Raw genomic sequence first — 15,155 nt, 5'->3', positions numbered from 1 at the left:
GACAATTTGAGAAAAATTATATTACACAAGAACAAGACATTGCATAAGAAGAGGCTAGCCAATGGCACAGGTGAGGCTATCTGTACCAATATTTAAAATTTAAAAATACATATTCAATTTTGTTACATACAACACAAACACACAACATAAACTCACAAGGTGGACGAGGATACCTTAAATTTGGCCATTAAAGAACTGTGATCTTAGTATGTTCTGAGCAGGAGATTTTACATGAACCCCCGAAAGTTCAGGAGTCTCTACACAGAGGGAGCACAGGCTTCAGGGGTGGTTTGGATTGCAAACCAGCAAACTGTGCCATTGATGATCAGGTTCAGAGAGCGCAAGATGAATGACATGGTGAGTCTTTACCAGGGGGTAGGAGAGCAGGCTGGGTCTATACCGAGAAATCCGTCTGAGAATAATAGCTGGAGAGTCTTGCATTAGGGCTAAAAACAATCTGGCAATGGGTGAGTGAGAGCCGCTTAAGTATAGGGCTGATTAGTGATGAGTCCCAGGTGTGCGTCAGGTGATTGAGCAGATGAGCAAGGCGAACAGGTGAAGAGTGCCGGCAGAGCAGATGAGCAGATGAGGGAGAGTGGCAGCAGGTTAGGATCTGACGGATGTGATCTATCACATACCTGTGTGTGTTAAACCAAATCTTAACAATATCCCTCACTTTAACCATTTACCATGGCTAATTTAAGAGTGTTGTCATAGTTAACACCTAATCTCAATCATCATTACAGCTTGAAACATGCTAAACTGGATGAACTGCGAGCTGCGGTCTTTTTGGCGGAGTCTGGATGCTCAACAAACAGCTTTTCCAAGACCACATTCTGACACAGACAGTGTTTCGCAGGCAAGTCATGTGGTGAGCGAGCTAATAGCTAAGAAGCTGAAACCTCATTCAGAAGGAGAATTTGTGAGGGAGTATGTTGTTGCTGGTGCAGAGCTGTTAGCACCAGACAAAGTAAAACTGTTCTAAAGTGTCAGTTTGCCTGCAATAATTCAGAGAGACAAAATTAAACTCAGTAACAGCAAGTGTCTGTGATTTGGCCTTCATGGTGGACATGACCAAGAACCTCTCAGAGCTGAACCTGAAGCTCCAGCAGCTTCTCAGCTCTCTGCTTTCAAATGTGAAATCATTTGAAGTGAAATTAAAACTGTGGCAACTGCCAAGAGGAAACACTGTGCATTTTCCTGCTCTGCAAGAACAAAAGCTGCTGTGACATCTGAATATGCTGCTGAACGTAGAAATTCTTTCAGGCATTTGGCGAAGATGTTTCAGGACATGAACAGTAAACAAAGGGAACTGAGCATTTCTATGTGTTAATATTAATGTGCAACCAGCTCATGTGCCTGACAGCCTACAACAAGAACTCACTGAACTGCAAAGCAACGACAAACTGACGGGAGCAGCTCTGTTCAAAACTAACTTGCAGACTCAGTTCTGCTCAAGACTGACTGACCCAAACCTGGAAAAGCAGCTGCAAGTAGCATCATCATCATCATCATCATCATCATCATCATCATCATCATCATCATCATCAGCATCACCACTACCATCTGACATCAGACGCCTCACCAAATAAACAGTTACAGCCTTTGCAGAGTAAGTATGATACATATGTTCAATAATTCAGTATGGCCAGGGGTGCCGCCAAGGGGCGCAGGGGGGCCAAGGCCATCCCGATACAATTGCAGCCTCCTATGGCCCTCAAAGGATGTTATAAAAATTTAAATGGCCTGTGGTAGGAAAAAGGTTCCCCTCCTCTGGTATACTTCAGGCTATAACATCATCTGATCGAATTCATCTTTATATTTATCATTTGAATCTCTGCGGTTCTGCTCATCCTGTGCATGCTGAAAAAAACCTTTGAAGTCCAATAAATAAAACAAGTCCGTATGTAAAATATCAGTCCTTATTAAGCCCCTCAGCAGTACTTTCACGATGAGACAAATGGGGTTTGGAGAATCACACAAGGTCAGCAACCACTAAACACACGTGTCTGTCAAAAGTGACTAATGAAGGTGTCCAGCCTTCTGTGAAGTGCACTGGATACTGGACAGGTCTGAGGTCTGTGGTCCTCTGCTCACAAGTTGGTTTTGGCCGGAGGAAACTCAGGTCAGCACAGTCCATTGAGGGTGCTTTCGTCTAGAAGACAACCTCCTGTTGTCTTTCTTTATATGTGTTCAGCTCACTCATGTTAAATGCTGATATAACCAATCACACAGCTGCTGTCATTAACCTGTGTTTATGCAGTGTTTGTAACATGACATCGGGATTGTAAATGGTTTGCAGCAGCGCAGTGGCAAGCTATGAGTCACTCCTGTGGGAGTGACTCTCAGATGCCTGCAAAATTCTGGCACCAAGATCTGCCACGGAAGCATGAGTGAAAAACCGATAATAAGTAGTGTCAGTGAGAGTTGGCATGAGCCAATAAGGAGTGGTATATGACGGCAGAGCATGGGTGATATACTGTTTTTAAGTGCCACAAGCCAGTAGAACAGCAGCAGAATACTGATGCTATGATACCACTCAGACTCGACAGATGCCACTAAAACAAGAGTGGCGTATCATCAGCTTCTTTTTCATCTTGCTGCTGGTACTAACTGACACTCAACAATAAACCAGAGCACATATCGGTGAAGCATTTCCACAGATTTTCAGCTTAGCTGCCTGTTATATCAACATTTGCTCAACAAGTCAGTATGTTTACTGCTGTCACTGCTCACTGAAAACTTTTATGATGCTGGAACTTACATTTGTTTCTTATTGATTTCCATTCTTATGGAGACTATCAACGGAGAACAAGTGCAGATACATATGCTCTTAATTACTGACTCAACATAAATCACCTTGGACAAACTCTTAGCAAATTAAAACATGGAGTCTAATGTGGATCAGTCTGAACCATGTCTGGAGAAACCAGCTGAGAGGTTTTATTTAAGGAGCGACGGCTGGATCTTAAAGCACTTTCCTTTCCTTCGACTATACTATCCAGATGGAAAACCCTCAGGCTATATTCTGAGAGCATTTTGCGGTGGTGAGATAAAAACACATCATGATGAAAAATCAATAAAAGATTCCTGTAGTATATCTGTGCAGTATAATTTCTAATATGTCTGCACTTGATATTGACTTTCTAAAGACCTAGTTTATAGTATTCTTAGAATACCTTTTTCCCTATAGTAGTAGCTCTATGTGTGACTATTGGGCCATTCTTCTTGAATTTGGAAATAAAATGTTTGTAAGAAAAAGATATCAAGGTGGCACAAACACCACAGCGGAGCTGGATAATACTGCAGTCTGAAAACTCGAGGAAACCACAGGAAGATAAAGAAACACACACACACACACACACACACACACACACACACACACACACACACACACACACACACACACACACACACACACACACACTCACAGACACAAAGAAATCACAAGCCTTTTCCCTTTCAAAACAAACTGGCAACATGACAACAAAGAAGCAAAAGGAAATAAATAATGAGAATGCTGCTGGATTTACTTGATGAAATGCCAAAGTGTACAATCACTGCAGTGAAATAACTCCCTGCCACCTACTGAGAACTGGAGAGGAACAGAGGACTGCACTGCCACTTTTTCATTTAATTACGCATATTTTACGTACGTACTTTTTTCCTAATTCAGCTTTCCATATTGTGTGTTTTTTTCAGCATGCGTTATTGTCCTTAGTCTCTTGCTTGCATGCTTTTGGAAATTTCAACTTTTTTGTTGAACCTGTGCCAAATTGATTCTGCCAAATGAAAGTAATTAAACCGATTACGGAAGTCAAATGGACTGGATTCAATTTAACTGGGAAATGGAGAAAGAAAGAGAAGCTGAGATAACCGAGAAATGCTAAACAGAAGCAGAAACATAGACAGAGGGTAAAAGCTCCATAATGACTGTGGGTGAGAGCATTCAGGGTGCCAACACCCTCTTTTTGGTCCTTGTGCTGTGAAGCTGAGTCATGCTGTCACCCTCAACAGACGAGTCAGTGTGTGAAATTGACCCTGCCCTGCTTAAAGCACATGAAGACACAGCCACTTCAGAGACGTTACCATCCATCATGAGGGAACTGGTAGTAATGACGATTGACGCTTTCACTCAGGGGATTTTCCCAAGATTCAAAGGCTGCACGTTGTGTATGTGTGCGAAGCCATTTCTTGCATTTTTTTTTTTAGCATATATTAGACATTTTCCATTTGCGTCTTTAAAGGGCTTCAGTGTCTCTTCAGCGTGGTGAGAAGCTGTACATCTCTGCTGAAGGCACTTCTGTTCCTTTGGATCATACAGACAAGACAGGAAAGAGACAGCAGGCGACACACGGCAAAAGTCATGAGTCAACACTGCAAGTACATGGACTTTAGTTGACCTGACCTGCTGAGCCTGCAGGGGATCCTCCATTTATAATGAAACGTCGGAAAAAGGAAGAAGGTTCAGCAGCAGTCCTGACAGCCTTAGTCTTCTGTCCAGTGGAGTTTCAAACTCACCAATGTTTTTCTTGGCTTTTCTGTAAGCTTGTGTATCAATTTGAAATTTATACAGTTGTTCTGCTGATACAGTACCCCGTTTTCAGTATTGAGGCTAGTGGGATAGTCTCTTCAACACCTTACCTTTAGGAATATAAATATTCTTTCACTAAGGCACTTTTTTGTTGATTCATTTTCATTCTTTTTTCAACAGAAAGAGCTCAAATGTTAAAGAAATACTTGTGAAAGTTACCTGTAAAAGAGAAGATGGATAGCCTACCACTCTCATGTCATGCTTTACATAGAGCCACAGCTTAGCTTAACATAGAACCTGAAAACAGGGCAAGAGCTAGCCTGGCTCTCTCTGAAAGTAGCAGAATCCAACTACTGACACCTCTAAAGCTACATTATGTCTAGTTTGTTTAAACCATAGAACCATACGTTTTGGTTTTTGTATGTATTAAACACATGGAATATGAGTTAACTTGTGAGATTTAGGCATACTACTGACAGAGCCAGGCTAACTGCATCCCCATTTCCAGTATTCATGCTAAGATAAGCTGACGACTGGTAGCCAGTGGTACTTATCGTACAGACGCGGGAGTGGTATTAATCTTCTCATCAAACTCTCAGCAAGAAATTGAAGCTTGTTTTTGAATATGTCGGACTACTGCTTTCAATGATGTTGAAATACAAGCAGCGCTACAAGCTATACAAGAACTTTTCAGCATAAATCAGTAAATATCTGTTTAAATAAGAAAACTAGACTGAATTTGACCAGACTTTTGATACCAAGTTTCAGTGCAACAGATACAATTTGGTTGTCTCCAAAAAAGTGATGGAACTTGAATCCAAGGACTACATCTGAGTGTATAATGATGCAGTGGTAGAAGAGTGAAACTGATGATTTGATATGTTTATGTTTTCCATAAATCTAAAGCTCGCAGAAACACTTGCAGATATGCAGCAGAGCCAACAGTGCATAAAATGGCAAGTGATGGCAAAAAATACATCTAAGAATAAATGTTATCTACCATGTGACTGTATGTTTTGAAACATATCTCTATCTATCTTTTGCATTAATGGATCTATTAATCATTGTCTTGAAGTGAGTGCAGGAGTGGATGGAGAGGTGTGCAATGACATAGATGATTAATATTATAGAAACCACTGAAGCGTCTGCATGGCCCAACTCTCTGCTGCCCCAGCAACTGCTGCCATGGCAGCTGCACTCTGACAAATGATAGATGCCCTTAGCTGATGGGATGTTAATGTGATGAATGCTTCTGTACATAACATGAGGAATACATACTGTAGATACCCAAATGCAACAGTGACTCAGTGAGTCAGTCTGTTTTGGGAGTCTACAAACACACAGGGACGGGCATGCAGCTCTGTTGCGTCCACTTCCCAATCACCAGCCATCAGTTGATGAATAGCATAGGGACTAGTAATAAGTGGCCCCCAGAGCCTGACTGATCAGAGGTCAGTTGTGGATTTCACTCTTGGTGATCAAAGCTCCGATATGGCGAGCATAAGCTGATCCTGGGTCAGTTGATCCAGGGGAGGGGGGACGCTCCACACCGTCTGTCAGCAATTTGCCATATCCTCCGCTGCATGCAGCAGGATCAGAAACTGACTGTGTTTACATGAACAACCATCAGGCTAATATCCAGGCAGGGTTGCAGCAAGTGTCTGCCTTTTCGAATGAGGCACAGTGAGGTGGAAATAGAAACAAGTGAAATGATCTGAACCTGCTGACAGCTTGACTCACTTTGAGTCATCTCCAGAAGAGGCTTTTTAGGGGGAACATATTTGTGATAGTGTGGAGGGAAACGTTTTTTGTTTTTGTTTTTTTTTGCCAAGACTGTTGCATAAATCTTAAGAGAACAGATTAAAGTTTAATCGCTCAATGCTGCCTTGTGATTACCACCACCAAACCGATGCAGTGGAGTCAGAGCAGGCAGCCGAACAAATTCAGCATTTTTTTGGACAGAGTTACTTAATTCCTCTCAGCAGTTATTATTTAATTAACCTCAGCCTGCAGAAACAGTTGTGAGGAAATGACCTTGGTAATTTTATCAGGGTTATCTTGGTCTGGCTTTGAGAGTTGCAGTTTTTAACTGAAAGTCTGCATTACAAACTAGAAATATGGTGGTTAAATTAAGTGGGTATTCAGGAGGCAGAAACAGTCTAATGAAAGACGTCATTCAGCTGCATTATGGGAACTGTTTTGGTATGGAGCTCTAATCATACTGGGGACTAAACGTCAGGATACATCAGCCTGTGCTGCATCGATTTCAACCATTCTTCTTTTAATCTGTCTCTATCCAAACAGATAGCTGAAAAATTCTACATTTGTTTGGTGGAATCATTTAATTCCTGATATTTATACACAGTCATCAAGCTGTTATTTCTAGGAAAGCTGGCATATTTCAACATTTACTGATACGGTGCATATGAACATTTTTTTCTTGCTATTAATTGTTGTGATCTGTTAAGCTCATTTTTCAATTGCACCGTGGTTATTAGCAGAAATACAACAGCACTGTAAGCCTTGGTAAATCCAGGTGCTCTGAAGGGATTAGATTTAACAAATAGGCTAATTTATTAATTGGGAAAAAAAGGAAATATTTGATTTTGATACATGAATATTTGAAAACAATGTAGCCAAATACATTTATGTACTATTAAAGCAGGAAACACAAGTCTGTATCTCATTTCCATTGCACGTGATACACTACATTTCATGGCTCATCATCATCAGCAGAAGCGACTGTGTGCCTGAATATGCAGTCATTTTTCACAAAGATTCACATTTAAAAAAGGCTGCATGTGTTTTATATTACATGTCTTTCCTTATTTGAAAAGTGTTATATTGCAGGTTGAGTTGTGCAGAACATCAAGACAAATCAGAGACCAGTGCAAGCAAACAAGACAAAAGACAAGATGAAAGTGAAATGGCTACAAGGATACCGATGAAAAATAAGAGAGAACAATTCAAAAGGAATAAAGGAACAAGGGGACTTCAATCTTAGGTGATAAAGAATTAATAAAAGACTACTGATACGATATGACTTTAATTGATGGCTACAAGTCTGATCTTGAAGTTTTTTGTACATATTATTAAAACACAAAAGAGAAGAAATTGCTCTTTCGTGATTAAGTGCTTTTGTGGGTGTGACGCTGGTGAGACGACTTTGCGTGTGGGTTTCTTATTTGACAGATTTCCAAAACTGAATTAAGAAGCTGATGTCCAAATGATTTGTGTTCTCATGGAAAGACATATTGATGTAAATATGCAAAGTCCAAAGAGAAAAGGGGAAGTGGAGAGAAAGTCTGACATTTACTGTGTCTTAAGCACGCCTTTGAGGCTATTATTTATTGGTCTCACTGTAGACTCAACAACGGGATGAGATTTGTGAAGGAGCTTCTTTACAAGGTTATGAGTCCAGGTTTGGAATGTAGAATCCAGGTCAGGATAAAAAGGTCAAGATTATTTTATTTTCTGTAGTGGCGAAGAGCTTCAGTCATTAGAAATAATGTCTTTTGACTGGGCCAGGTGGTAATGGAAAAAGAGGCACAGCGTAGATTGTAGACTGAATAATATGAAAATCATGACATAGATGAAATGTATCGCAAGTAAGAATTTTGCAGGATCTAATACACCACCCTGTGGAACCACAAGTTCACATTAAGTACTTGTGTGTGTGTTTGTGGAGGTAACAAGAAAACTATCAGCAACAGAATTGCACAGAACAATAAGGATGTTCAAGACAATATGTCATAATAAGGTAGCAGTGACAGTGATGGTTTGATTGTCAGGGATAATGTGGTATACTCTGTAAAACATTAATACTGTCAACTGCAATACTAAAACTGTTTTTGATTAGAATAAAAACCATGAACCTAAACAACATTCTGATAGCAATGAATGTTCAAATATGACTCTTTTGACTCAGTTACAGATTAATGGATACAGAATATCCATTAATCTATAACTGCTTATCCTTTGGAGGGTCAAAGGGGGGCTGGACCTGAGCGTGGCTGACATTAGGCAAGAGGCTGGGTATGTTAGGGAGAGGTCACCTGATCACCAGATCACAAATGACACAAAGAGACAAACAGCCATTCACACTGCCATTCTCAGCTAAGGGCTAAATACAGTCACCAGTTAACCTCATCTGAAACCCACACAGACGCAGTCGTGCTGCCCTCTGAATTTCTGTAGAAATGAACAAATTGCAGAATGAAGTTTGTTAAGTAACAGTTTAACTATGTTATGAAAATCTAATTTTCTTACAGACTGTGTTCCATGTCTCATTCAGCAAGATGAGTTCATTTGCATGGCACATTTTAACACCTGCGCAAAATGCTTCACAAAAGACATGAAAAGGCATGAAAACAAAATACAAAAGAAAGACAAGGCAAGAGTCAAATAAAAATCCAAGAAATAAATTGAAATTGAATAAAACAAATTAAGCGGGAGAATGAATAACAGTTACAGTGCAGCGCAGGATGTGAATGAACTGAATTGAATGAAATGCTGTGGCAAACAGAGAAGCTTAAAGACTTGATTTCACACTGAGATGTGGAGCAAGCTACAAAAGTTTTTGGGGAGTTTGCTCCAAATTTGTGGTGGCATAAACCGAATCCTGTGGATTATCATGTTACTGCTTAATAAGCTACTTTATTGCAGAAAGAACTTTATGTATTCGTACACTTTGATTCCATGTGGTGATTCACTCATTCATTGTCATCCTGTTCAGATAACACTCTGGGCTGCACTCCTTACATTCACATGGCTCTCAATACTGTGAAAACCACACTAACGTAACATTTCACTTAACACATTCAGCAACCCCACGTTAATGAATTTTAACAAGACGAGGCTTCCAGATATCAAGCACTGTTGATAAAACATAGATTAGATTTTTGCCATTGCTTCCTCAGGGGTTAATGCCCGATTATGGGGATGAACCCTGTAATCCTTCAGCCATATTACCCCTCAGCTTGGCTGTCATCATGCTGATTCTGAATGGAGGCTTAATGCTGCCGGTGCTGGCATCAGTATCAGGAGCTGGAGGGCTACAGGTGCAGCTAATTAGGTTAATAACGAGCACACTGATTAGTGATTAGCTCCTTAGTGGGAAAAAAAGAGGAGTTTTAGGTTTATTTGACTAGATTATGTGAACCAGGAGGGAGCTGCCTCTTGAACTTTAAGATGATGAAATAGAAAAATCTAGTGGTGACTTTCGTTCATTTCTACTCTAATTATCATCGTAATAGTAATTAGTGTAATAATAAGCCTTTATCTGATCATAATTGTAACATTAGCATGCCTATGGGCATACTGGATGCAACTGATTAAATGTGGGTTCACAGCAGGCAACATGTCTAACTCTTGCTTATACTGCATTGGACAGCCACTAAAAACGGCAGTGTGTTCCTGTGGAGAAGAGGGTTTTCTTTAATGAGATTCTCAGTTCGATGTCCATCTAACATATTGTACATTTCCTGCTCCCAAATACCTCACAAACATAGAGACGAGTATGAACATTGTACTTTTACCATAGGAATTACATCTATATTAGACTTGTCACAATTAACGTGCAATGCCAACATTCAGTGCTGCAGACATTCAGTCCTGTATCATAAATCACTGTGCAGGGTTTTGGCATTTGATAAACCTTTAAAATCACTGATTGGTTACTCAAGCTTGACTTCCTGTGTTGTATTTCATATCTCACCCACACCCATGCTGCCGCTTGAGTTGTTTTAAGGCAGAGCCGTTTTCACCAAGGCTGCAAGTAGCATATGTGACTGTCATGCAGAAGACTTGTTTGTTTGGGCTTTTGTGCCAGACTATTTCATTCCCATCAGCCAGTCTTTGCTAAGATAAGCTAACTGGCTTTTGGTTGTAGCTACATATTTAGCATATAAACATGATGAGAGTGTTATCGAACTTTTCACCTAACTCGGCCAGGAAGCAAAGGACTTTGTCACATCTGTCTTAAAACAATGCTTTGATACGTGAACATCAGAACAGTTTTTGTACAGAACAAGGACTGTGGACTGTGTCGTTGCTTCATACTCTGTTCTGCTAGCCTGTATGTTGCTTTCTCTTTTTCTTTCTTTTATATTGCAGATATGTCCAAATACATGTAATATTGGTATCACTGCAAAAACAGTCATCATTACGGATGCGTCCTCTTTCTCCTTCTCCTGCAGTTAAAGCTAAACCAAATGGAGTATTTCCAGTAGGTGAGAACGTGTCTGACATGAGCAAATGTGCTACATGCATGAAAGTGCCACATTTTGCAGAATCGCTCTGTGTTACTAATCTGTCTGGTGATGACGTTGACTTCTGCAGGTTGGTTCTGTGAATATCACATCCACTTCTATTTAAGCTAACTCAAAATGCACCTCCTAGTCTTATTTGAGGCTTAGGAATACCTCAGAAAAGACTTTCAGTATTTTTAAACGAGGCACAAACGAGCCTGATCTCAACCAGAAAAGTCTCAAAAGAAGTTGACTGATTTGCATTAGAAGCAAGTGAAGTGATCTGACCCTGCTGACGAATTGACTCTCTCCACACAATGTACTGACCTTTTAGAGTGGACACATTGGTGCAGTGTGGAGGTTGTTTTTGGCAAGACACAAATCTAGCAAATCATAATGACCTTGAGGCAGCGAGTTAAGATGCAATGGAGTCAGAGCAGAATGCTGAACATGAACAAGAGGAATATTTTAGCAGAATTACTTCATTCGTGTCAGCAGTCATTGCTTAATTAAAGCTTTTCACCACCAAGCTGATGCAATGGAGTCAGAGTGGACAGCTGAACAAATTCAGAAATGATTTGGTCCATTGGAGAGCCTCAGGTGTATTCTAGTGGATCTTTCACTGGTGCTGCCCTCAAAGTCATTCTGTGCTGTGCTTGCCTGGAGGAAGTGGAAGGACTATCAGTCTGCACTGTGGAGAAGTACACTGGGAACGCAGTGGGCTGCTGAGAGGCAGTGTGCGCAGAAGAAGGGTGTTTACTGATCAGAGGATTAGGGCGGCGGCAGGCGGAGAGATAGAAGAGACGGCAGCAGGGGTGTCGGAGAATGATTAGACTGCCACTAAGCCAATTGGGGAAATGGGACCGTGGCCAAAAAGACATGAAGAAAGGCAGAGAGTGAGGCAGAGAGACATCGAAATGGAGATGGGTGAGGAAGAGCAGGGGATGAGAAGGGAGGAGCAAGACCAGAGGGGGAGAGGGGAGGGAGGAAAAGAGCTGGAGAAAGAAAAGAATAACAACTGAGGATGAAGGAATGGCTGAAAGACAACAAGAGAGGCCAGCGCAAAAGAGAGAATAAACGGGAGAGAGAAGGAGACGGCAAGGGGTGTCAAGGTGGAGGAAGAGAACGGAGCTCCCATTCGTTGTTTTTCCACTTTGTTCTTGCCAAGCACCAGGCGCTGCGGTCACCTTTCCGACACTTTCCTCTCATGCCAATATGTCCTCCAAAAATATAACTGTGGAGGATGAAAAGACTGATCGTGGCCTGGTTTTTAAGGCGTACCAGCTCGTCTTTGCTTACTCGTTGAGGTCAGAAAGCCTCCACATCCCATCTGTCATTTTGTCAGCAGGGGGTCAACAGTAAGGACAGTTAGTCTGAGCAGAGGGTGGGGGTAGGTTTGGGTTAGTGGTCACGGATTTGGGTGCAAAAATGAGGGACTGTGCTCATGTGATTAAAACAAGAAATTCACAGTCGCAGCCACTCCAAAACCCTATTGACAACGTTGTTAACTGTGGCCGTGGCTCATGACAGTTCCTAAAGTGTGTCTTACATGTATTTTGCTGTTACTCTGCCCTTCATACTGCTCATTAAGTGCCAAATTAGGAATTCAAATTCTCTTGCATTTTTTTTATCAAGATCCAGATGATGCAAGTGTTTTCGCTAAATGACTACAATTTAAGTATATGTTGTAAAAGTTTAAACTGGCCTGTGTTTCAGCCAGCCTGAGGCATAGCTTCTTAAATGTTTTGTTGGGAATAAAACAAGAGGTTTCCTTCCATTGGAGCCTTCTGGCAACTTAATCAATTCATTGTAAAAACTAAGACATCTTGCATCCACAGCTGGGCTACATGCCATTCCAATAGCACGACAGACTGTGTGCAAAGTCCCACAAGCACCATTAACTGTCATTTGTGTCCAAGTGGAACAAATCTTAAAACTAATTAAGCGGCACCCCCCATGACGAGAATGTGCAGACAAATTTTGCCGTCGGGAGTGGGCGAATTGAGAATCGATGGCTGACAATTTCCAAAGTCTTGTCCTGAATTCAAGGCGCGGGTGTGTGCACTGGGTGCAGAATCAATCACGGCAAATTGAGTCCTACGTAAACAGGCATGGAGTGATTGACCGAAACAGAGTAATTCAGACAGAGGGGAGCCAAGCCAACCTTATTGGCGGCACACTCCATTCTTTTGGAGTTCTTGCCAGGGAAACGGACAGCCGGTGCCATTTCGAAAGGTTAGCGCAGTCTGCAAGTCACTGACACTGAAATGAAAAAGAAATTCCAGACAAACAGCTAACTCGGAGAAACACACGAGGTATGTGATGAGGAATGCAGCAACATACACATTCTGCTCTCTTTACCTCTTAATGTTTTTGTTTATGTGCATGTTTATGACATGCGTTAAGTGCAAGTAACAGCTTTGATGAGGCAGACATTTGCACCATTACACACACACACACACACTCACACACACACACACACACACACACACACACACACACACACACACACACACACACACACACACACACACGATGTGAATGAAGCTAATTACTTAAAGATGTCATCTTTCTTTTAATGTTTCTTATAACAGCGTCTTCGGGCATTTGGAGTGGAAAAAGGGATAAAACAAGCTACATTTGTCTATTGTAAAACTCAAACAGCAGGTAACACCAGCACCTGTCACAGGTGGCACGAGTTAATTGTGATTGTAACATAAATGCATCCATTTTGAGACAGCAGCTGGCATGCTGTTTTTCTGTTTACTATGACATTTGTTTGACAGCAACCTGCACACCATTGAAACATATGCAGGTTTGTGACAATCTCTTTAATTCACAATACAAAGTTAATTTGATGTTTGCTTCCTGGGATTGGACAGGCTCATTAGCCTAAACTAATGCTTGATGAGCAAGGTATGGTTGCTGTTCATTTTTGTTGTTTCATTTTCCTCAAGCTGTTGTCTGTCAGTGGATAATGCTGATTGGACCCAGAATTCCATTTTGCCAACATAATCGTGTGGAGGAAAGGGTAAAGGACGTGGGACAAAGCCAAAACAATAACAGGCATTAAAGAGCATATTATCTGTGACCATCTGTGACCTGTGTGTCTGATAATGGAGTGAGAGCCTCAGTTTGGAGGTTTTAAGTGTTACTTTGGCGGAAAGTCTTTGACATTGTCTATCAGAGGTTTATTTGCGATTATACTGTCTAAACTGATTAAAACTCTGGAATTGCTGAAATGTCTCCACAAACAAAAGTGTGTCTGACAAGCTCACCTGTGGGATACAGTTGTTCAATAACTTCTCTTCCTATTTCCCCAAGAGAATTTCTAAGACCTAATGTAAAAACTTGTAAAAAGTGCAAATAAGCACAAAAGCAATCATTCCACGGCGCGTTCGTGATGGAGGCTAAAAGCTCAGCCACTCTATCTCATCAAGTAGTGGAATATAGTGGCTGAACCAATGCCTGTAAGGAATACTTAAATACTCAAAAATGATCATTTTTACATTTAGATCTCATCATTTGTTGCTGCCAGTGCTGGCCAAAATAATAGTAATCACATTCTTTGCAGGTAGCTCACCTTGCCAGTGTGGCAAATGAGTCAACACACAGCATTCCCACACCCTTACCTGGGCATCATTGATAGGAGAAGAGAGCAGACAGCCTGAAAATTTGAAATTTGAATTTGAACAAAAGTTCCACGTAACTCCCTCTCCTCTGCACTCATGCCCCGCCTCTAAGCCCCTCCTCCCTGCAGCATCTGCGTGGCTGCCATGACAACCAGTAACGTTAGCCTTAGCATCGGAAACAAGCTAACTGTGCTCAGCTGCTACATCCCAGTCGCTAACATACCGTACGGCGTACGGTATGTTAGCGACTGGCGTACGGCATACGCGCTGTGGAGTGTTACTGTAACAATCACCATATTATCTTTATGGTTATTTGCTGTCTTAGCCGTATATGCTGTTGTTGGCAGCGGCGGTATGGGCAGTTTCTCCTTTGTGGGTGGCTGTTGCTCTGCCATGGCTTTCACTAGCCTCCTGACGCCGCTCACAGTTTGGCTGAGCGGCAGCCGGCAGCGGAGGGAGGGGGCGGTTCGCAGCATGTGTGAGTAGTGATTGACAGATGTCAAACACTCCCTCAGACGCTCCTCTGGCTCTGATTGGTTATTTTGTCTTGGGCGTGGTGGATTCTTGCAAATCACAGTAGGAGCAGTAGGTGGGACCAATGGAGCGTTTTTTTTTTCTCACAGATTACATGTTTCATGTACTGCTGTCTGGGCATAGGGACAGTTTTAGCATATATGACAAAAAATCACTTTTATACAAGTTACCTACTGCAGCTTTAAGATAAAGATGATTTTGGATCAA

Source organism: Chaetodon trifascialis, chromosome 6, assembly GCF_039877785.1.
Source record: "Chaetodon trifascialis isolate fChaTrf1 chromosome 6, fChaTrf1.hap1, whole genome shotgun sequence".
In the NCBI taxonomy this organism is placed as follows: Eukaryota; Metazoa; Chordata; class Actinopteri; order Chaetodontiformes; family Chaetodontidae; genus Chaetodon; species Chaetodon trifascialis.
Note: the sequence above shows the minus strand (reverse complement) of the source record.